We start from the raw sequence: 23406 nt of genomic DNA, 5'->3' as shown, positions 1-23406 counted from the left end.
TTTGGGGAAGGAGAGACACAAGTTCACAGAGGGAGCGATTCCATCTCAACGAAGACAATGGTTCAGGTCTGCACGGTTCCTGTTTGATTGTGGTATCGGGGGAAAAATGGTAACGACAGAGACCTGGTACTGAGGTTCACATTTCCTAGGTTATTTGCCCCCCCCAAAACCTCCATCTTTAGTGTCCTTCTCTGAGTTTTGGCAAGAATTCCATGACTTTGGAGTATGATGTTCTAACGATCATTCCCTGACAAACGACAAATGCTGGTGTGTACCCAGCATCCAAGTTACTGCTGCCGCCCAGGAAAAACACAACACCGCCACAAAGACCCTCTGTGGGCTGTTGTTTGGGGGATTTTTGCTCGGCTGGTTGGTTGGTTTTCTCTTCTTCTCATTGAAAGGTTTTCACTGCAAGATTTCATCGTTCTGCTGGATGGAACGCTGAACACTGACTAGTGTAGGCAAGGCTCAGATCCAGGCCCAACTTTATTGCTGCGTGTTTGAAAATATCCTGCATGTTTGAAGAAATAGTTTACAGTTTCCTACTTAAGGCTGGTTTTCTTTTGAGAGTGGCTTTTAGGTAAACTAGAGCAAACTCAGAGAGGGGCAGCCAGGATAGTGAGGCATCTGGAAGCCACATCAATAGGAAACAGATTGAAGGGACTGGGGATGTAGATTTTGGAAAAGTACAGACTCAGAGGGGTGAGCACACGAATGCTGTCACCCTCTTCAAATATCTAAAGAGCTGTCACAGGGAAGGGAAATTAAGCAGCAGACCTCAGGTCAATAGAGGTGCCACAGGGCCGAGATGCTGATCTCTATCAGACTCGAAATCCTCTTTTTATAATATATGTTGGGATTTCCCTTTACTGCCCGAATTCAAAGGAGAAATAAAGTGAAAGGAATGTATGCTAAAAATAATGTATATTTTGAAAAAGGAAGTTCTCAGGCAGGACTAGCCTCTGATCACCCATTCACCCTGACATCACCTGGAGTCAAGAGACGAGCAGTTGAATATTGTCAACACTGGCATCTTGGAATAAGAATTAAACTAGTTTAGTCGTCCACAGAGCAGCTACAAGTTGCACAGTGCCTTGGGTGGCTTTGTGTGCCTTTGATGAAGATTTTCAAACTGGGGAAGGGCCCCTGGTAAAATTTCAGATGAAACAAGCCACATCCTTATCTCGGTTTCTATGAAGTTACACTCCTCAAAACTTCAACCATACAAACAAAATTCTACCATCAGATCACTGTAACCAGGTTCTTCACCGGCATAAACGTCTGGCATCAGGTGGTTCACAAGACATGCAGGAGGAGGAAGAGAATCTTCTCTGTGGATTTGCAGGACAGTTAGTTGGCACTTTTCCTGCCCACCAAATGCCAGGAGCCTCCCTCAATCACCGTGAGAAACAAGAATACCCCCCCAAAATGCCCCCTAGAAAACAGAAGCATCCCCAGAGAGAACTATTGCCACAGAAGGCAGATGTGACCTCAGCAAAATGGCGCAAATACCTCCAGCTTACCTACTGCTTCCTCTGTGCCAGGAAACACTGAGATGCTCTACAAGCATTAACTCATCCAATCCTTGGTTCTCTACAATCATTAACTCATCCAATCCTTGGTGCTCTACAAACATTATTAATTCATCCAATCCTTGGTGCCCTACAAGCATTAGCTCATCCAATCCTTGGTGCTCTACAAGCATTATTAACTCATCCAATCCTTGGTGCTCTACCAGCATTATTAACTCATCCAATCCTTGGTGCTCTACCAGCATTATTAACTCATCAAATCCTTGGTGCTCTACAAGCATTAACTCATCCAATCCTTGGTGCTCTACAAGCATTATTAACTCATCCAATCCTTGGTGCTCTACAAACATTATTAATTCATCCAATCCTTGGTGCCCTACAAGCATTAACTCATCCAATCCTTGGTGCTCTACAAGCATTATTAACTCATCCAATCCTTGGTGCTCTACCAGCATTATTAACTCATCCCATCCTTGGTGCTCTACAAGTATTATTAACTCATCCAATCCTTGCAACAATCCTGGGGGGTAAGCTCTATTACCATTAGTTGTTTCAGAAATGAAGTACTGAGGCTCTGTAAGGGTAAAGACCTTGCTCAAGGACACAGTCTATGGCAGAACAGGGATTCACATCCAGGCGGTCCAGCTCTGCTGTCCAGGCTCATAACCCCCACACTATCCCATCTTCTGATATAATCTATAATTTGGGGGTATCCAACCAACATTCTTGGATACCAGTTCCAGAGGCTGGAAATCTAAAATCAAGGTGTTGGTAGGTTGGCTGCTTCTGCGGACTGTGAGAGAAAGGTCTGTTCCAGGCCCCTCTCCTTGGCTCGTAGATGGCTCTCTTCTCTGGGTCTCTCCATGTTGTCTTTTTGCCATGTGCGTCTCTGTATCAAAAGTCCCCTTTTGTATAAGGACATAAGTCATACTGGATTAGGGCCCACCTTGGTGACCTCGTCTTAATTACACCAGCAACTTCCCCATTTCCAAATAATTCTGAGGGGGTTCAAAATTGGGGGTGAGCCTTTAAACATATGATTTCTCAGGGTGGGAGAAACAATTCAACCCATTAAAATGTCTTAATTAAATTAAATAATGCCTATAACACACTTAGCACATGCTGTGCACATTCCAGGTGTTCAGTAAGTGATTTTTTATTACCATTATTATTTCTATAATTAAGATTCTTTTTCCCAAGAAAGAATCAAGGAAGACCAAAAAATAAAAATCTCAGAGGCACTCAAATCAGCTAGATCCATGGACTTCCAAAAGGTAAGAAGAGCAAGGATATGTCTCTGGTTAGACATATTTTACTAAACCTACCCATTGATGGCCTGAAGGAGACCTCTCCTGACTTAGCTAGTCAGGTTCCAAGGCTAGCCCACCTTATACACTAAATAGTCTACCAGAGTCTGTAACCTCTTCTCTAACACTGTGACTAAAGCGGCTCTATGAAGCTTAACCAACATTTATTTTCTGCTCTCGTTAATTAACTCATCCATTCTTTCATTCAACAAATATTCGCATGGGGCACCTGGGTGGCTCAGTCGGTTAAGCTTCCGACTTCGGCTCAGGTCACGATCTCGCGGTCCGTGAGTTCAAGCCCCATGTCAGGCTCTGGGCTGATGGCTCAGAGTCTGGAGCCTGCTTCCGATTCTGTGTCTCCCTCTCTCTCTGCCCCTCCCCCATTCATGCTCTGTCTCTCTCTGTCTCAAAAATAAATAAACGTTAAAAAAAATATATTCGCATATCTGATCTGGGCCATATCCTATTTTAGCACTGGGGATACATGTAAAGAAACACAGAATAAGGCTCTGTCTTCAATGAGAAGCTACGTTCTAATGGACAAGACGGATACTAAACCCCTAAGACCGTAAAGAAGATGCTTTACGATAACAAGAGGTGCTAAGAAGAAGATGGGTGGGAGAGACAGCGACGAGAAGACTCATTTCAGACAAAGGGATCAGGGAGGCTTCTCGTTAGTCTGAGGTCAGAATGATGCAGAGGAAGTGGCCATATGAAGACCCTGGGGAGAACTCTAAGCAGCAGCACACCTGCAAAGGCATGAGTGGGGAGGAATGGGGAGACCCAGAACCGGAGGCTTGATGAGCCAGGGAGAGAATGCAAGAGAAGGCTGGGGGGGAGGGCGGCGGCCAGATGGTGTAGGGTCTTCTAAGTCACAGTAGGAACTTCAAGTCTGCTAAGTACAGCTTCCTCCTGTGTCGTAAATTGCATCCCGGGACACCCAGAGCACGTGTCACATCCACCCAACAGGGCAATACAGATCTCCTTGCCTCCTGTGCTGGTGGTTCCAGTGGTGAAGAGACAAGTGAAGTTGAGCTGCATCCACCGGGTCTCCAATGGGGGAGGGGAACAGGAAAGACGGTGAGAGGTGATAGCAGAAGGCAGGGAAAGGAGACCAGGTTGAAGGAAGAGGGGAAGCAGGGCTCAAGGTCATGGGCGTCACCAGGAGGTTTCAGCCAGTGGCAAAGAACTAAGCTCTTAAGAATGGTCATTTATACACTGATATTTTTCCTCTGGCCACACGATGCTTCGCCTAACCTCTCCCATGAGGGTGTCAGGCTCTCTCTAATGTTACTCAGGTAATTATGGCCTTTGACGCATCTGCTTTCATTGTTGTCCACCCCGAATGCATGTATGGCAGCCTGGGCATCAAAGCATACTTTTCAAAACATCATGAGAACGCTTAACAAATACTCTCTGACAATGATATATGAGTCCCAGCCCTGCTCGTAGAAGGGCAGGACGAATCCTGGAATAGCAGCTCCAAGCCGAGGTGAGGCAGACTGTTAGCAGAGGGGCTGCTCTTGCTTCAAATAGGTGGTAACTACAGTGGAGCAGCCAAGAGTCACCTCCCATGCTGAATGTCTCCCCTGCTGGACCCCTCAGCCCTGAGAGCCTTTCCCCAATACAGAACTCTGATTACACATTAAAATAGTACGTTAGAATTTCAGCACTTTTATAATCTGAGTCAGCACTGGCCCTCGTTCCCAGAAAAATTAAAAGTCCGTAAGATGATACCTCATCAGCAACAAAACAGGGGACAGGCAAGCACAGTGTAGTGCACAACACCAAACATGGCAGGTGGCTCTTCCGTGGCAGGCCACGGGGTGATTTTATATAGGGTATGGATGATTTCTATGTGGATTGTTATGTGTTTTTTATTTTATTTTATTTTATTTTATTTTATTTTATTTTATTTTATTTTATTTTATTTTATTTTTTAAATATGAACTTTATTGTCAAATTGGTTTCCATACAACACCCCACGCTCATCCCCACAGGTGCCCTCCTCAACCAGGAAGAAATGGAACCAGAACCCCAAACCCAGGGGAGGATGAGTCTGAGTCAAAAGAAAAGACTGTAGAGTTGATTTTTAAAAGCTATTACTTAGATAATAATAGAGGTGTTACTGATACGCCAATAACAAAACTGTGCAGGCATCCTGTGAATGCCCGACCGAGGCTTGTCTGTCGTAGTCTTGGGCTACATATTTGGCTAAGAGCAAACAGGAGGCAAGGGATGTTTCTGGACGGTAAAGAGACTATTCAACCAGCACTGTGTGTACACATGGAGGCACCTATGTGAATGTGCACATGGCCTCCTGTGTGCGTGCACACAGTGGGCTCTTCCAGGCTGACGCCATACATTCTGTGCGTGCCTCTCCTCACAGACTTCCACATGATGGGCTGTGAAGTCCTCTGGGTTAGGAGACAATCATTTGCCTATAGCAAATGTGCAGTAAATGCCTACTGAATGAACAGCTCTATCAGGCATGAGGAGTGGTCAAGAGCAGACCGCCTATGTTAGGCTCCTGATCTACCACTTTCCAGCTGCGGGACCTTGAGCAAGTAACTTGACCTCTCCTCTGTTCCAAATTTCTTCAACTGTAAGATGGGCGTTAAAATTAAAGCCTACCTCAAGGGTTGTTGTGAAAATCACATGAGTTAATACACGGAAAGCCCGTAGAATAGTGCCTTGCTATATAAGGACAACTATCCTCACCCTCCAACCAAAAGCCAGCGTGACATTTTTTAAAAATGTTTATTGGGGCGCCTGGGTGGTGCAGTCGGTTAAGCGTCCGACTTCAGCCAGGTCACGATCTCGCGGTCCGTGAGTTCAAGCCCCGCGTCGGGCTCTGGGCTGATGGCTCAGAGCCTGGAGCCTGTTTCTGATTCTGTGTCTCCCTCTCTCTCTGCCCCTCCCCCGTTCATGCTCTGTCTCTCTCTGTCCCAAAAAAATAAATAAACGTTAAAAAAAAAAATTAAAAATGTTTATTTATTGAAAAGAGAGAGAGAGAGAAAGAACACATGTGGGGGAGGGGCAGAGAGCGAGGGAGAGAGAGAATCCCAAGCAGGCTCCATGCTGTCAGCACAGAGCCTGACTCGGGGCTTGAATTCACGAACCATGAGATCATGACCTGAGTCAGAACCAAGAGTCAGGATGCTTAACCAACTGAGCCACCCAGGTGCCCCAAGACAGCAATGAATTTAAAGCAATAACGTCATCAGTCATCCAGTTTAGGTACATATAATTATCCCTTCACTTGCCTATCCCACTAAGCTTTAGGCTTCCTAAGACCGAAGCCCCTTTCAGAGCTGTATCCCCAAGTGCTCCAGCTTGACACACATTAGTTACTAAGTACTTAGCTGATGTTTGAATGAGTGAATGAACAAATGAATATCCCCTCCTGAAATCCTGGGACGTCCTCTCTTAACATAATGGCAATAGCAGGCTTATCATCCAGCAGGCTTGGTGTGTCAGCCCCAGTCTCTTTTTCATAAAACATTTTAGCATTCTGTGAATGCATATACCTTTACTAGAACATCAGGGAGGGTGGCGAGAAGTCGTGTGGAAACTGAGGTTACTAATGCATGTGGAATAGCTCACCCCTGGGGAAAACTCACAGGAGCTTATTTTTATCCTCAGATGCATTTAGACACAAGACGTTCTTGCACGACCAACTTAAATTTCGGGTTAGCAAATGAACATTAACCACGGGGGTCGGGAGCCTTGACCTTTACCTTTTACAGGATGAGAGGCAGGCCACCACTCCAATGACTTCTAGCAGACCTAGAAGTCCAAATTGCCTTTTAAACTTAGAATCAAAGAGATTCATCAGAAGAAAGAGTCTAGAGACAAAAGAGTACAAACCTCTCCTAGCACAGATGAGACAACGGTGGACAAGAAGAAAGTAACTGGACCGGAGGCACAAGGATCGTTGTCCTTAGAGTTGGGATTCAAACCCAAGATTCCTGACTCTCAGCCCAACACCTTTCCTCTGCCTCCTGATGGCTCACAGTCAAAACCACTATCGGGGGGACCCCTTGCATGCCTGCTGATTTATAACAGCAAGTAGAATGCATGTTTTCTTTGTCTGTGACTAAAAGGCAGGTATTTGTACTTGCACGGCAATGAGTCAGTATTTGAACTTCAACGTGAATCTCCATGCTGCAGCTGATTTGGAAACTAATGTGATAGAACCATGGTCTATAGATCTGCAGAAAGAGGACTGTAGACCTCATTAGACAGGGGAGGTAGTAGATTTTCATATTTTAGGGCCAGACATGGATAACTTCTTTGCAGTGCTACCTGATTGTTACTGGTCTGCCTCACTTTTGACCAAATGTGCTTCCTTCCCAGTTGGGTGTGCATGTTTTGCTTGAAAATGATGTTATATTTCAAATGCCCCAGAGGAAGCTGGCCATCTTTGGTGAATTTATTTATTTTTAAAAAAGAGAGAATTTATTTATTTTTAAAAAGGCACCTGGGTGGCTCAGTGGGTTAAGCATTGGACTCTTGATTTCGGCTCAGGTCATGATCTCACAGTTTGTTAATTCGAGCCCCATGTCGGGCTGTGTGCTGACAGAATGGAGCCTGCCTGGGATTCTCATTCATATTCTCTCTCTCTCTCTCTCTCTCTCTCTCTCTCTCTCTCTCTCTCTCCACCCCCCCCCACCCTGGTCTCTCTCCCTCTCTATCTCTCTTGCCCACCCCGTACCCTATCACATGCTGTTTCTCTCTCAAAAAATAAATATAAAAAAAGGGAGAGAATCCCTTTACACTGCCATAGGACTACAGAATTAGAAGACTAAAAGTAGCAACTCACCATTTTTGGAGCACAAACTATGTTCTGAAAATTGTGCTAAGTGCTTTATATATATTATCTTATTTGCTCAACACAACTACCCACGAGGTGGGTATTATTGCCATTCCCATTCTATAGATGAGAACCCTCAGGCATCATGGCAGACAGACACAAAAGTGGCCCCGAATGATCCCTGACTCCTGCTGTTCATGCCCTGTCCCCTCGAATGTGGGCAGGATCTGTGACTTGCTCTAATCAGTAGGATAGCACAAAGGTGATGGGATGCCATGTCCATGACATGTTACTTAATATTAAAACTTGCATCTTGCTAGGAGATGGTCTTCATGGACTCTCCTCGTTGCCAACTTTCATGAGTTAAGCCATCGTACAGACAGCCCTACAGCAGAAAGAACACAGAGTGGCCTCCAGCTGACATTTAGCAAGGAGCTGAGGCCCTCAATCGGATCTTCTGCAGCGGTCTGGATCCTGCCAACAGCCACGTGAGCTTGAAGGCAGATCCTTCCTCAGACAAGCCTCTGATGAGAGCACAGCCCTGGCCAACCCCTCATTGCAGCCTGTGAGAGACCCTGAACAGAAGACCCTACTGAGGAGTGCCTAGATTCCTGCCCCACAAAACCTGTGACATGATAAATATGTGTTAAGTTGTAGTGATTTTTTTTATGCAGCTACAGAGAACCCAGGCGCGGATAAGATAAGCGATTTGCCCAAGGTCACTCAGCTGGCAGGTGGCTTAACTGGATTTCGACGCGGAGAGTTTATCTGACCTGGAACAATCATGGAAGTCCAAACCTCTGAGCTCCTTCCCAGACTGACGGATGGACAGATGTAGTCTTTTGAGGATTTCTTCCAATAAAAATGCTGTGGTTGCGCTTGCTTGCTCATTCGGGGTCCATAAGAGTATAGTCCACTGAGTCACGGGACTCACCAGCCACACCCAGAACTTTAGGTCAGAAGATCTGAATCCAGAAATCCCCGCCGTGCACCTTCCTACCCACCTCCTAAAGCTCAATCGTCAGCAATTTGCTTAACTTCTCTAAGCAAATCTTGCTCTTTGGTAACTTCACATGCTCACAGTGTCACCATGGATATGGGCACTGAATGAGACTACATGGGTAACGTGTTTAGCCCAGGGGGACCTGGCATGTGGATGACTGGCATCTTTATGCAAAGGATTCAGTTCGAGCTCCATTTCTTCAAGCTTGCCTTTCAAGCCTTTCCTCTGGGCTCTAGACCTACATACCCAACTGCCTACCCGGTGAGTCAACTCGGGTACTCTCTGAAGCCCCAACTTCATCTCTGTCACCCACCTGCCCAATAACCTGGTCCCCCTCCAATGCTCCCCTTCTCTGGGGAAGGAAACAGCTTTGTCTGGTTACACAAGTCAGCACCTGGGAGTCAACCTTGGCAACTCCCTGTCATGCATCCTTCCCCAGCCACCACGTTAATGAAGGCCTCTTCGTTTTCTTCTTCAGAAACTATTCTGCGACTTCTCGACTACCATCTCCGTCTTGTGCCCGGACCTTTGCAAGAGCTGCCTGACGCCCCACATCCAGACTGCCCACTCTGCCATCTTCGCTACTCTGGCAGGAATTACGGTTATTTTTTTAAAGTGAAATTTTTACGTAATATAACATTAGGTACAAAATAGACACAAATCAGAAGGGTGTAATTTGATGAGCTTCTGCAGGGTGATCATACCCCCAAAACCAGCACCTGGATCAAGCAGCAGAGCACCACAGGTATCCCTAGGACCCATCCCTCTCCACCCATGCCTCTTCCAGCCACTACACTAGGCCGGAGTACACTTACATTGTGCTTTTACAACACGATGTAAATGTTCTAGTATTTTCCATGCGTGGATGTCGGCAGATATATGCATGCATTTCTGATGTGTATATCTATATGTCTATATATTTCTATATAGGAGCCTGAGTGTTATTGGATCACAGTGTGGGGATACGTTCAACATTTGTGGACACAGTCAGTTTTCCAAAAATAGTTGCAAGCAATTTGTACTCCTCCCAGCACTGTATGATTTCTCTGGTGGTGTCACATGCCTTTCAACATTAGATATCATCTGTCACTTTCCACTTAGCCATTCTGGTGGGGGTACAAATGTATACCCTATCATGCTTTTAATTTGCATTTCCCTGATTCCTAATGAGGTTGAACAGTTTTCATGTGCTTTTTGGCTCTTTAGATGTCCCATTTTGTGAGGTGGATGTGAAAATCCTTTGCTCATTCTCCTATTAAGCTGTCTGCCTTCTTTAGTATTGATTTGTAAGGGTCTTTATATGTTATGGAAATGAGTCTTCTGTCAACTATAGGCTTGGCAAATATGTTCTTTCATTCCATGGACTCCCTTTCCACTCCCTTAATGGGATCTGTTGAGGAACAGAAGCTCTTAATTTTAATGTAGTCCAATTTACCTATTCGTTTTCTCTTTCTGGCTGGAGTTTTTAATATCCTACTTAAAATAATTTTACACACCCCATGATCATGCTTTCCTACATTTTCTTCTGTGACGGTTTTTTGTTTGTTTTTGTTTTGTTTTGTTTTTGCTTGTCTGGCCTTTCACAATTAAGTCTACAATCCACCTGTCATCTTTTTCATGTGGGCGTCAATTGACCCAGTACCATTTATTCTTAAAAAAGCAAACAAACAAACATACATATATTTCCCTACCACACTCCAGTATCACCTGGTAAACCAAGCAGCTGTGTAAGTGTGATGCTGTGTTCGGTCCTCTATTCTATTCCCTTGGTCTTTTTTTGTCCATTCGTTTGTCAGTATGACCGTCTTAACTACTATAGTTTTTAATAAGCCTTGAGACGGGGACTGCTTGGATGGCTCAGTCAGTGGACCATGCAACTCTTGATCTTGGGGTTAAGTGTGAGCCCCATGTTGGATGTAGAGATTACATTAAAAAAAAATAATAACCCTTGGTATGTAATAGTATATAAGTCCTTTACCTATTTTTTCTTCTTCTAGATTGCTTTCCATAGTCTTAACCTTTTGCATTTCCACATAGATTTTGGAATTCTCTTGTCAACTTCTGCCCCCAAAAGGTGGGAGGGGGAAAAAAAGGTGGGAGATTTTTATTGGGATTGCACTGACTCTATAGATCAATTCAGGAAAAACGGACATTTTTACAATATTGCATTTCCTGATCCACAAACATGGTGTATTCATCCAATTATGTGTCTTCTTTAATTCCATTAATGTTTCACAGTTTTCAAAACTTTTATTAGCTTTATCTCAAAATACTAAATTTTTGTGCTATTATAAACATGTCTTTATTAAAACTTTGTTTTATTGCTGCTAGCAATAAATAAGTAAATTTAAAAAACCATTTCGTTTTGTCTATTGCCTTTGTATCCAGTAACCTTGCCAAGTTCATGTATTAATGCACCTAATTTGCGTGTAGATTCTTTTGGATTTTCTATGTACAAAATCATTTTCCCCTATACATAGAAACAGGTCTTTTTTTTTTCTCTCAACCATTAATGATTTTTATTTCTTTTTCTACCCTTATTACACTGTCTACAACTTCCAGAAAGTAGTGATAAAAGAAATCCTTGTTCTATTTCTGGTCTCAAGGGGGAAGGCTTTAACTATTTCACCATGAAGTATGGTATTTGTTACAGGCTTCTTATAATCTTTACTGGATTCATGGGGGTGCCCTTCGAGTCGTAATTCACATGTCCTTTTCAAAGAGGAAATCTGGTCATGTCACTCCCTCCTGAGAGGTTGCTGGAGAATGCTACTCTCCCAGCACCAGAGCTCCTTGCCAGGCATTTTCCCCCTGCCCTGGAAGACTCTCACAGCACCCTCTTCATAAGCCCTTCTCTTTATTAAATCTTACGCATCCTGCAGACCTCTGCTGAAAAGCCCTCTCCTCGGGGACCTTCCTAAGCCACTGCCCCCAAAACCAGATCAGGCTACTTAGGGACAAGTGCTCATAGAAGGATTTTCCTTTCTTACACAGCTCTTATTCCCACTAGGCACCTTGTCCCCCCTCCTTGGAGAAGACCTAGTCACTGGGCTAGCTGCTATGACCCTAGGCAAGACATTCCCAGGCAGATCCAATGGCTGGAATCATCTGAAGCTTGCCCTGGCAAACAAAAACCACTGAGAAACAGGACCCAGTTTGGTGCCCAGCTCCAAGTGATTTGGTGCTCAATAAATATTTGTTGAATGAATGGGTGAAAAAACAAACTCAGACAACTCATTTTAATCTTGGTCTCAGTTCCCACAACTGCAAGATGATGAGCTTCATGTCCTTTACCTTTGATATGTTGGGATTCTGACTGGAGAACAGAATTGTTGCAAAAGATATGAGTCAACTTCGGATGAATATGAATAATTCTTGACTTTTGTGGTTTTGTTGGCTTTGCTGAATTGGAAAACATAAAATACAGTTGGTGTGCTCTTTGTGACTGTGACCATTAGTACTCTGAGCTCAACTTAGCCTTGTTAGAGGCAGATGGTAGACCTTGTCCACAGGGGATCCCTGCGATCAGGAAATGGAATGCCCTAGATCAGAGCTTCACAGAACACATGGGGCCTGTGTTCTGGAACCAAACTAAAGTTAACTGCCCTGTCATGGAGCTTCAGAAACCAAAGCCTTTATGATGTCATCCAGGAAGAGTTGTCTTCAACATTGGAATGAAGTCCTTTTATAGATACAGTTCAGACTTCACTACAGATAAATTAGAAGAGGAATGTTTACATCACAAAAAGAATATGTGTAAAACAAAACGGCTCTCAGCTTTAAATGATCCCAGTGCTTTTATTAAAGGGATTGACATAAAACTATGATCCATTAAAAGGGGGGGGGGAGTCATTTGTGCAATCAGTTCTATGTCTCTGTAAGGTAGCGGGAGCAACATCTACATGATGAATCATAATGCTCTTCAGTGGCCCTCTGCCCTTCCCTGACCACACAGTTACTCTCTATTTCTTTATCCTCTTTTCCTGTTCTTATGACGTAATCACTTTCTGAAATTACCAGGCTTAGTATTTAGTCTTTATTTTTTTCGTTGCCTGACCCAACCAAAGTGAAAGCTTCATAAGGACCAGGACCTTGTCTGTTTACCACTATGTCCCAGGACCTAACCAGTCCTTGGATGACAGAAGGCACTTGATTCATACTACAAATCATAACCAGACCAACCCCCAATCAAATTCTGTGTAGAAACACAAAAGATAATGCCAGGTTAGAGACAGTTACGTAGAGAGGAAATGTTTACTTGTTATATATTAATTCACTTCTCTTTAAAATGAACACTGGGGGCGCCTGGGTGGCGCAGTCGGTTAAGCGTCCGACTTCAGCCAGGTCACGATCTCGCGGTCCGTGAGTTCGAGCCCCGCGTCGGGCTCTGGGCTGATGGCTCAGAGCCTGGAGCCTGTTTCCGATTCTGTGTCTCCCTCTCTCTCTGCCCCTGCCCCGTTCATGCTCTGTCTCTCTCTGTCCCAAAAAAAATAAATAAACGTTGAAAAAAAAATTTTTTTAAATAAATAAATAAAATGAACACTGAATAAGTTAACGTTATGGTGCCTGGGGCTCAGTCAGTTGAGCGTCCGGCTTTGGCACAGGTCCTGATCTCACGGTTCATGAGCTCCAGCCCCATGATGGGCTCACTGCTGTCAACACAGAGCCAGCTTTGGTTCTTCTGTCCTCCTCTCTTTCTGTTCCTTCTCTGCTCACACTCTCTCTCAAAAATAAATAAAACATTAGAAAATAAGTTATTGTTGACAAAAGCCTTTTTTTTTTCAAGTTAAGCTCGTTCTCTTCCTTTCTTTATGAAATCTGGTAATCTGATAAACTCCTTTATTTGCTGTGGTAATAAAGAACTCCCACATCACAGGGACTTACAACCATAAGGATTGTATGCTTACAACCATAAGCTCCATCCATGTGACCTTCAGTCTGAGACCCAGGCTAATGCAGCAGCCTCTATGTGGGCGATCAGCCCTTAAAACTTGGGCTTTGACATGACACAAGTGACTTCTATTCACATGGCCTTGGCCAAAGCAAATCACATGGAGAATCAAGCCTGCCATCAACAGAGTGGAGGGCCACCACAGGGAAGGAGCTGGAATGTCTGGCCAATGAAGTATAGTCTTTATCACACTGTGGTTTCAGCTTTGGGAGCTGACGAGAGAGAACAACAGAGAACTCCACATCCAAACTCAGAAAGAAAAATGAATCGGAACTGTCCTGATTTTATCCTTGAGAGACACCTGAACTTACATAGAAGTTCTGCCAATTCTGAACTCATATACAAGTTCTCTCCTGACACACCCAGAAGAAGCCCTCTGATAACCATCTTGCCCACCTTCAAACAGGAAGCAGCATGTAAAGTAACTTGCTCGTGACTCCTCTGCTCTTCACCTTCCCCAGGAGCTCAGAGTCCTTCATGGAGGTTTTCTTTTTACTTTCCTGGACAATTTACCTCTAATAGAGAGGCATAATTCTGGAAACCGCAACCCTTTAATTCTTGGTGACATTATCTTAAGGTGGGCTGATCTGACTAACGGCAGCCAGCATTCAGGAATAACCTTTCAGTGAAAGGTATTCTCCTGAGCTACCACTTTAGGAAATTATCTCTTCCCTCCTATGACTCACTACTTAAGGGGAGGAAATTTCTTCCCAGAGACTAAGAAGTGATACCAGAAGAGGTGAGTAAAGATAGATTTTTGAGACTCCCAATTTCAGGCTGGGGTCACGGGAATGGAAGAGACAGATGACCGGGGAGGAAAAAAATTTTGGTGAGAAGGAAAATAAAGATGCACCAATTAGGCAGCATTTATGGATTTCCTGCTGTGTACGGTGATGTGCTGTATTATGCCTAGAAACAGCTCTAAAAGACACAGTCCAAGTATTTGGGGGTGCCCTACAGTCTAAGAGAAAGACAACAAATATTTTCCATGAAGTGTATGAAGTGTGGTTGTTCTGAAACAGGATGATCACTCATCCAGCCTGAAGCACTGGGGAGCTATCCTACAGGCACTCAATTCAGAGATAAGGATGAACCAGAGTTAGCTGGGGAAAATGGGAGTTGGCTGATTGGTAGTTGGGTGGGGATGATGCGGAAAAGGCATCCGGGAAGAGAGGACAGCGTAAGGCACAGAAGGGTGGGAATGAGATACACTGCTGTCTCTGCCCACAGCTCAAGGTGGCTGGGGCTTAAAATACACATGGGGAAAATGAGTCTGGAGAGAGAAGTCACGAGGCACCTTGTCAACCATGATATTTACTGAAGGAAGCTGGCGGCAGAGGTTCCAGAAGGGCAAGAGGTGCTCTAGCCAATGGTCATTAGAAAGTATCCCTACTACCCCAAGTGTGAACAATTAGCCATCACCTTTCCTCAAACCCCACGAAAGCTACAAGGAACAGCTGACCTCTAAGAAAGCATAAAAGGAAAGAACATTTGCTCCGCATTAAACACAATAAAATTCGTCTCCCTGAGATGCCAAGTTGTTATTCTGCTAATAGCAAGATCAGACGGTCCATTCCAAAATAAAATGTGGTATCACTATGGTTTTCCAGGCACATGCTGTCAAGAATTTGAGGCAACTCAAGGTCTGTGATATCAGGAAACATTATTGGTTGGTTGTCTGCAGTGACGTGATGGAACCAGCTCTTCTCAGATTGCAATCATTACATGTTCAGGAATTTTGTAAGCCAATAGTTAAGCATAATGATACAAACTTGCAATTTAATATATCACAATAAAAACAAAGATAACAAGTACTCAAAATGCATTCCTGCCTAATGATTTTACTACATTTTACTGCTCTCTTCGTTCTTGAAGTTATTTATTTTATCTGTGTGGTAGAAATGCTATGCTCCCCAACGCCATGCTCTGTAACTTGAAATCAATCACAGTTGGAGTATTTACACCACAGAAATTGGCAAATGCTACAGACCAGGTGCTCCCCCTGCACCTCACTCCTTCCACCAAGAACTGGATGTTAACATTAGCAGCACACTATTGACTTCTTTGGATGTATTAAATAACATGTTAGTAATTCTCCACTGTTCTTGCTTTTTTACCCCCCACCCTACACCATACACCATGAACACATGTATATACACAAACCCCATGTCTCTACCTACTCCAAATCTCCTGGTCATTAGCACATCATTCTCCTGGAATATACTCTCCTCTTCCACCTTTCCTCCTAAATAAACTCCAGGATGTATAATTCCAACCCCATGTTGCTGGGATTCCAATAATAATTGCACCTCAGTTTTCTTGTCTATAGAATGGGAAGACTTAATAAACTGCACCCTAAAACCTTCACAGTGTCAACGGAGTCAAGGTCTTCTTTTATTGAGAACAAGGCAGAGGCCAATTCCGTCCTCACTGCCTAACCCCGCCATGCCAATACCATGTAACCTTAGCCAAGTTATCAACCATTATCTGTCTCAGTTTCCACACTGATAAACTAACCATTGTCATTGCCATTATCACTGTCCTCAGCACTGTCCATCGGTTCATCTCTACTTTGAAGTAATGCTATTTTAAAGACAATTTCAAAGATGATTTAAAGATTTTAAAAATGAAAGGATGAAAAAGCAGCAAAAATACACATGCAATCCTAACTATGTGGGTAGTAATGATCTCAGAAATGGGATTTACTTTCAGTACACTAAAATCAAGACTAAACTGATTAACAGAAATCCTAAATAATCATTTGGTAGGATGAGCATTAACTCTTTGAAAGAACCTTCTATACGGAAAGGGTACATGCAAGCATTGTACATTCAATCAAGCTGACACGTGAGCCTCAGGATCAAAGGCTGAGGCAAGCAGGCACCTCTGATCCAGCCCCTGGATTGAGTCAACCCCACCTCTGAAGGAGGTTCCATTAGGACCATAGACTGACTGTCCAAAGCAGGACACTTTAAGGAGAGAAATCACACGATTACATTGGAATTAGTATGAACCAGGATGGTCTCAGACAAACCTGGAGGTCTGGTCTCACACCTCTAACTACCACCACCCCCGCTCAGTGCTGTGATCTGAAACCAAATACTCGCCCTTAACCTCAACCTAGGATAAAGCATTGCTAGCTCAAATAGGAAAATTTACCACCTGAAAAAAAAAAAAAAAAAAAAAAAAAAGGAAATGCTCTAAGGCAACGCAACTAGAAAAGGAATGAATGGTCTGTAACTATGGTGTTTTTAGCTTTGACATAATCCATAGGCCCAAGGCAGAATCTGTAGCTGGTCTATAGCAAAGATAAATAAAATGAATATTTTACTTTTACGCAGAGATGAATCCAGGTTTGTGTAGTATGAAACATATATAATTTGGGGACCTTTTTCAAAGAAAAAGAATTAAAAGTTACAAATTCAAAATGAAGTTGCAAGTAAGTTATTTGTTCAGAATGAAAAAAGAAATCATAACAATTTTAAAACCATTTTCAAAAGCGGGCAAGTAACACAAACACCATAAAATCAAGAGAAATCTGGGAAAACAACATGACAGTATTGTTATCAATTAACTTCCTAACATACCGCCATAGTCCTTCTTTTCCTACGTATTTGGACTACATTCTCCTTGGTTGACTCCACATTTTATAGCGATTTTACAGTCATTTCTATGAAGAATATAAAACACAAAAATAAAGCAATGTGTCCTGCAGAATGGTTCATCAAAAAATTGGGATCTGCAGATTCAGGACGGCTGCAAATTCTTATCACTCCTCCCACTGAAAGATGGACTCCATTTTTCCCTCTCTTGAGTCTTGAATGCAGCAAAAATAACACTGTCTGATTTCCCCGTCCAGGCCTAAAGACGACGAGCAGCTCCTGCTTCCTTCCTCCAAGGACTTCCCTCTTGGAACCCAGTCACCGTGTCATGACAAAGCTCAAGTAGCCACTTGAAGAGGTCAACAGGGAAGGGACCCGGGAGCCCTGGCCAACAGCCTCAGCTGAGCTCCCAACACCATTTGGGACCTCCCAGCCATCTCGACATCCCAGCTGCAAACCTACAAAGCAGAATGACCATCTTGGCCAACCACAGGACCATAAGAAATAAGAAGCAGTGTTTTAAGTCACCAAATCTTTGAGTGGTTTATTATTCAGCAACAGTTGTTATAAAGATATGTTGAAAAGAACTGTAAATGTTCATATACCCACCCCTTTGATTCTATCATTAACATTCTAGCACACTTGCTTTATCATATGATCTATCCATGTGTCCAGCCGTCTCCTGTTTTACACACTTCAAAGTTGTAGACGTCACTCCACTCCAAGCTCCTCTGCATGCCATGGACTTAAGATTTTTTCTCTGAGATAAAATTTACATAAAACATAATAAAAAAAATCTTCAGCATACCATCCTGAGTTGCGACAAATGCCCACACCCGTGAAATGCGAACGTCGAACAAGACACAGAACACTACCGTCGCTCAGGAAGTTCCCTCGTGCCCCTTCTCGGTCAATCCCGTGCCGCTCTCCTCCTCCACGAGGAGCTACTTTTCTTTGTTTCTACCCTAGATTAGCGTTACCAGTCCAGAAGTTAACAGACAACAAATTATACCATATATTCTGTTTTGCATCTGGCTTTTTTCACTCAGCATAATGTTTATGAGATTCATTCACGATGCTGCCTGTGTCGGGAGTATGTTTCTTTTTGTTACTGAAGAGCATTCTTATGTATAAATACATCACAATTTGTTTACCCATTCTCTTGTTGATGGACACCTGGGCTGTTTCCAATTTGTGACTATTATGAAGAAAGCTGCTATGAACATTCTTGGGCAAGTCTGTTTGTGGACATATGTTTTCACTTCTCTTGGGTAGACAGACCTAAGGGTGGAATCACTGGGTCAGAGAGTAGATGTATGTTTAGTTTTACAAGAAACTCCCACGCCTTTTTGCTGCAGTGAACTTTGCTTTTTATCACCGATGGTTTATAAAGTGTCTTTCGGCTTCACATCTCGTTTTTGGCAATGCCCCATCTGTAACACCCTTTCTGCAGTTTCTCCGTGTGTTTTGTTTGCCAGGGCAAGCTTCAGATGATTCCAGCCATTGGATCTGCCTAGGAATGTCTTGCCTAGGGTCATAGCAGCTAGCCCAGCTACTAGGTCTTCTCCAAGGATGGGGGACAAGGTGGCCATGAAGCCTGGGTCAACCACACTACCCTCTAATCCTTCTTGGAATCAAAGATGAGTCTAAATGCTTGATGAGTTCACCAGGGCCTGTGGTCACTAGGTGACTTAAAATTTTATTTCTTTGCTAATGTTCTCCCTCCTCCTTCCCTGTCTTCCCAACAAGCATATAACCTCTTCTCCTCTCAGAACCTTGCTTCTCCCATTCACTGCTTTATCACCATCACTCAAAGTGGTGCCCAGAACAGAGTAGAAACTGAACCCACAAATGAATGAATGAATAAATGAATGGCTAGCCCCATTGCTACTTTGCAACCCAACCCTGAAGAATTTACTTCTATATTGACCTACGGCAATGTAGACTGATGATGCCTAAGGCCCCTTTTTGGTCAGTACTTTGTGCCTCTGGCACAGCAGTCACTCAGTCTATGTGACACTTCTTTCTCTGATTCCGCCTGAGGAGTGAGAACCCTTTTTACCTAGTTCAGCTCTGTCACCCCATGGCACCCAGAAATGTGTTTTGGACATAGTAGGTGCTCAAGACATGTCAGCTTGGTCTCTGCTTACCACAAACACCAAGGGGACCCCCAGATTGCGGGAGTTGCCTGAAATGCCGAGATCATCTGCAAAATGTCTTCATATGTGTATTCTGTAGGGTGAGGAATTAACACATTCTCAAAGGAACCCATGACCTAAAACATGTTAAGAATCACTGAGGTAGATTTTGACAAAAGCTACCTTTGCTTCCCTGCTCACCAGCTCAGGCCAGGCTTTGTGATAGTCATTGTGGATATTCATAGTATTTCCATTATATCACAATCATTTAACAAAATCTCCATTGTTGAAAAGCTAGACTCCTTCCAATTCTTCACTATTATAAACAACACTGAGTGAATATCCTACCCTTGCAAAGTTATCTTTATCCACCTCTCCCGTTCTTTTCTTAAAAGAGATTCTAAGAAATGGAATTAGTAGGTCAAAAATATGAATGTACTTGGGTGCCCGCATGACTCAGTTGGCTGGTGTCTGACTGTTGATTTCAGCTCAGGTCATGATCTCACAGTCGTGGGATTGAGCCCTGTGTCAGTCTCCATGCCCAGTGTGGAGCCTGCTTGGGATTCTCTCTCTCCCTCTCTCTCTGCCCGTCCCCTGCTCATGTGCATGCTCTCTAAAAAACAAACAGGAAGGAAGCAAGCAAGCAAGCAAGCAAGCAAGCAAGCAAATATGAATGTACTGATCCTCAAGCTGCTTTCTGGAGAGCTGTTTGAATTTACACTTCCATGAACAACATATGAGAGAAACATTGTCCTTTCTGCTGACAATTCCAGTAAGGAACAAACCACTTCCCATCTTTTTGAGGCTTACTGGATTACCTGACCAATAACCCAAAGAAGGGCAACCCAAGACAAGCTAGTAGTATGACCACTTCCAAAATGTACTGAAGTTGGGCCAAGCTTGACCTTGAATTTCCTTCTCCTTGCCACTCTCACATTCCATCCTTATGACTCAACCCATGCATTATGTTAGGTTTTGAAAAGGAAAGAGGAGATCCAAAAATGGCCATGTGTTACTTTTGAAATATAAATGAAGAGGCATGAGTTTTTCAAGGGCAGAGAGAAAAGACAAATGAGTATGATATGATATCAAGAGAAGAAAAGCAGGTACCCACGAGAAGGGCATTCTGAGGCTGCCTTCCCTCACTGAGAGGTAGAAGCTGGTCCACAGACCACCTGAGCAGAGCCCACGGCTCTCTCTCTTGCCAGAAGACAGCCCTGGCCCGACTGGAGTTCCTCCAGGCCTTGTGTTTCCAGTTACAACTGTAGTCAATCAGTTGCTAATGATTCCTCCACTTACTCTCCGAGGCATGGAAATCAACATTGAAGTGGGAACCGAGCAAACAGGATCACAGCCCTCTACCACAGCCCTCTGTGCATGACATTGGCCAAGTTATTGTCCCCGTCCAGGTCTGTCCTCTGGTTTGCAAAATAAGAAGGTCCCACCCAATAATGTTTCAAACAGGGATATCTGAGTCAGCAATAGCTACTACACAATCACAACTGTGATGTATCACAGTGTCTCTAAAAGCACCCACAGTTATTGCACACTTTCATGGGGGCCCCTCTGGGCTCTGGGGCCAGCAGAGGAGACTCTTAATTGCCCTGATCTCTCCTTCTTCCCTGCTGTGGAGGGGAAAGTTCTCATGTGAGCTCATATACAAGACCTTGTGCTTTGTCACAGGCTCAAGTTCACTCTGCCTCTTAACAGGATCCCTCTCATCACTGTTTGGCATGGCCTGCTTGATACAACTTGGCACTTGACAGAGCTCATAAGTGCAGGAATCTACAGAATGCTCATTCTAGTGGACTTAAGTGTAGCAGCAAATCCTTTGACGTTCTTCCCATTAACAGGTAGGGACCTATGTGCCTTCCCTTGAACCTGGGCAAGCTTGTTTCTGCTTTGACAAGCAGAGTATAGTTAAAATGACACTGCAGGACTTCAAGGCCAGTCACTGTTTCTTAACCTCTTTCACTCATTATTGTCTCCCTAAAAAGCCTTTCAGACATTACTTTTCCCTAATCACTTCCCTACTTCCATAATATTTTAATGATACATATATATTTCTTACACTGTATGTACGTCTATTTTTTTACATAAAAAGAGTAATATTTTTTCACACTTCCCCACAGACCAACTTTTATACCCAGAGGACAATATCACCTCTGTTAAAATGCACAGGTTAGGTCATAAAAGGCCATGCAACTTCCCCTCAGTTCTCCTGAAACTTGTCTTGGAGCCTTTAGATGCCATGTATGAAGTCTGACTACCTAGAGGATGCCATGCTGGAAGTCAAGCTGGAAAAACAATATAGACAGAAAGATGCCCAATGAGTCCAGCTATGACAACCATCAGCCATTTGAGTCTTCCTGGCCCATGTGATGAAGAAGCCTGCAAGACAATGCCAGCTCCAGCTGCCATCTGACTACAATCATGTAAGAGATCCCAAGCCAGACTCACCCAGCCTAGCCAACCCCCAGAACCGGAGAGGTAATATCAAATAAATTATTATTGCTGTTTAAGCCACTATGCTCTGAGATGCTTTGTTATTCAACAGTGAGGAACCAGAGCACTTACAACATACCAAAAGTTACCCTAAGAATTCAACATTAATTTATTTTACCTTCACAACACCCTGTGAGGTAAGTATACACATTTCACCGATGGATTCAATTCTGGCAACTCATCCAAGAAAACTAGAGGTTTGGGCGTGTGGGTGGCTCAACTGGTTAAGTGTCTGACTCTTGATTTCAGCTCAGGTATGATCTCTTGGTTGGTGAGTTCAAGCCTCACTTGGGGCTCTGTACTGATGGTGTGGAGCCTGCTTAAGATTCTCTCTCTCTCTCTCTCTCTCTCTCTCTCTCATGCTCTCTCTCTCAAAATAAATAAATGAGGAGGAGGAGGAGAAGAAAAAGAAAGAAGTAGGAGAAAGAAGAAAGAAGACTTGGAGGGCTACACATTGCTTAGAAACGATTGCTCTACACTTTCTTCCAGCCATTACCTTCATATAACCTATCATAAACATGATACCTGTGTATACATTATTATATTTAATAAGCATTTTATTAATCATTATATTCTGGGTACTGTGCTAAGCATTCAGGATACAAAGATGAAAATCATAGCTCTTATACTCAAGGAACTTGCAACCTAACAGAGGGATTAAAATATCAATTTGGTATAATAACAGTCAAGATGAGTATAAGTACAGAATGGGGACCCAATCCAGAATGGGGGCCAGAGAGAGGGTAGGGACAGGGAAGGTTTCTTGAAAAAAATGTGACCTCTGACCTGAGTTTTCAAAGGGGAGAAAAGGATTTAATCAAGAGAAAAGACAGGAGGTGGATATTCCAGCAGAATAATAGCTGTGCAAAGTCAAGAGAAAGTCAGGTACATTCAGGGAATTGCCAACAATTTTCAGGAATTTGGGTATGTGTGAAGGGAGAGGATGGTGCAAGTTGAGTCCCTCATCCTGGTTTGCCTGAGACTTTCTAGATTTTTTTTATGAATGTCTTTTTATTTTTTTAGGGGATCAGTTCCTCTTTTATTTTTTTAATATAACTTATTGTCAAATTAGCTAACATACAGTGTATACAGTGTGCTCTTGGCCTGAGACTTTCTAGATTTTAAAATGGAAGGCCTCACATTCTGTGAGGTCCCTCAGCTGGTCACCCCAGGCAGGCCAAAAGAGAGCACAGAATGGGGGAGGCGGAATAGAGATTGGTGAGTGGCAGCTAGGAGGTACTGAGCCTTGCAAGCCATGCTAGGGCGGTTTGGACATTATCCCCAGGATAAATAGGAGACAATGAAGAAACATAAGCAGGTCTGGTGATTTGATTATTTAACAGAGAATTGGGGTTGAGCCAGAACTGAACCTGAGAACTACCCCGTGCGCTCTGAACACAACTGTCTCTTCGCTTCCCTACCGGCGTTCAGGGAACCTTTTTAAACATCATGGGATGTTTGCAGACACAGCACTAGATGCCTACCTGCACTTCCTGGCTGACACAGAGCCCAGAATCCTATGGAAGAAACCATAACTCTAATCCACAACTCC

General features: G+C 43.5%; 1 protein-coding gene across 3 annotated transcripts in view; it reads right to left on the bottom strand.

Moving 5' to 3' along the window:
* KAZN (kazrin, periplakin interacting protein) overlaps positions 1-23406 on the bottom strand; it is a 1132657-nt gene that overhangs the window by 984851 nt on the left and 124400 nt on the right. The window lies entirely within an intron of this gene.

Source organism: Puma concolor, chromosome C1, assembly GCF_028749965.1.
Source record: "Puma concolor isolate L17-30 chromosome C1, mPumCon1.1.hap2, whole genome shotgun sequence".
NCBI classification, from domain to species: domain Eukaryota; kingdom Metazoa; phylum Chordata; class Mammalia; order Carnivora; family Felidae; genus Puma; species Puma concolor.
This window is presented reverse-complemented; position numbering and strand designations above follow the sequence as displayed.